The sequence below is a fragment of the Crocuta crocuta genome, unplaced genomic scaffold, assembly GCF_008692635.1.
Source record: "Crocuta crocuta isolate KB4526 unplaced genomic scaffold, BGI_CrCroc_1.0 scaffold1906, whole genome shotgun sequence".
NCBI lineage: Eukaryota > Metazoa > Chordata > Mammalia > Carnivora > Hyaenidae > Crocuta > Crocuta crocuta.
The window spans coordinates 18,568-19,913 of NW_027533319.1; the positions used below are offsets into that span (position 1 = coordinate 18,568).

Below are 1,346 nucleotides of genomic sequence, written 5' to 3' on the forward strand. Positions count from 1 at the left end.
TGGGGCGCCTGGGTGGCTCAGTCGGTTAAGCGTCTGACTTCGGCTCAGGTCATAATCTCATGGTTCGTGGGTTTGGGTCCCGGGTCAGGCTCTGTGCTGACAGCTAGCTCAGAGCCTGGAGCCTGTTTCAGAGTCTGTATCTCCCTCTTTCTCTGACCCTCCCCTGCTCACGCTGTCCCTCTCTCTCAGAAATAAATAAAAAACATTTAAAAAATTAAAAAAATAAATAAAAAGCGGGGCTGCGTGCGCTTCAGCAGCGCCTAAACTAAAATGGGAACAGTGCAGAGAAGATGAACAAGGTCTCTGTACAAGCATGTCATGCCAATCTGTGAATCATGTCATATTTTTAAAAAAATAGTGGGTTTGCCCTCTTCACTTCACTAACCCTTACTTGTGCTTTTCTTCTACACTGGCATTCGCACCAAAGACAGCACAGACAAAGCAAAGGTATGACTGCTCCTTTATAACGAGGGATTGTTCTAGAACACGGCTCAGACCGTCTCCTCACTCTTGCTTTGAGCAGCACAGGAAAGCAACAGGTCCCCTTTTAGTGTCTGACAGCAAGAATTGGGGTGCTCTCAAGGGGGCTGAAGGGGACGAAATGCTTTTGAAGGCATCATAGTGAGCTTCTGAGCTGGGGAAGGATAGGTAATGTGCTTTCTCGGCTGGTGGGGAGAGGGGCAAAAGGGAGATGAGCCTCTTTCTGGCCTTGATGGAATCACTTCTCATTTTTCTTTGGAAGCCGCAGGAACCGCGTGCCAGCGTGGCTTCTACTCTGCAGGCTCCTCCACGCAAAGGGGAGTAGTGACCAGAATTGGAAACATAACGCACGTATGTTCGATGGCCACCTTCCCATAAATCCCTGTAAGTAACCTCTTAGGAGGTTTCCCCAGAGTCCGGTCTGACAAGTTCACCATGGATGGAGCTCATCTCTGGAAACCACGCTGTTCTCTCACTAGGGCCTCCCCCCACCCCATTTTGCACCTATCTGTGGTCCTAAAGGAGCAAGGTGGGGATGATGATGGGGTGACGGAGGGCAGGATGGTAGACAAAATACAGGTCGGTGCCAGGTCATGAGGGGCACTCAGGGAGCCTCTGTGACATGCGGGGCCTCCACACGGTGACTCAGGGAGGCCTCCTTGTCATTCTGTGTAAATGACATTTCCTTCACAATTTACAGACGCACCCTACTTGCTCCCATTTGGTATGCAAAGGCAAAGGCATGGTGCACTTAACTCTTTATTGATAACACAGCTGCTGAGAAGAAAAGGGTGGCAGAAGCAGCGAGGGTGGCCCAGGTGTCACGGGCTCCAGAACCCATCTCCAACCCGGCTCCAGGACCAAGA

At 50.8% G+C, this 1,346-nt stretch overlaps 1 non-coding gene across 1 annotated transcript; it reads left to right on the plus strand.

Annotated features, from left to right (window-relative positions):
* Positions 1 to 245: 245 nt before the first annotated feature.
* LOC144218287 (U6 spliceosomal RNA) lies at positions 246 to 348 on the plus strand. Its single transcript, XR_013331100.1, has one exon. It is a non-coding gene; the product is annotated as a U6 spliceosomal RNA (small nuclear RNA).
* Positions 349 to 1,346: the final 998 nt, after the last annotated feature.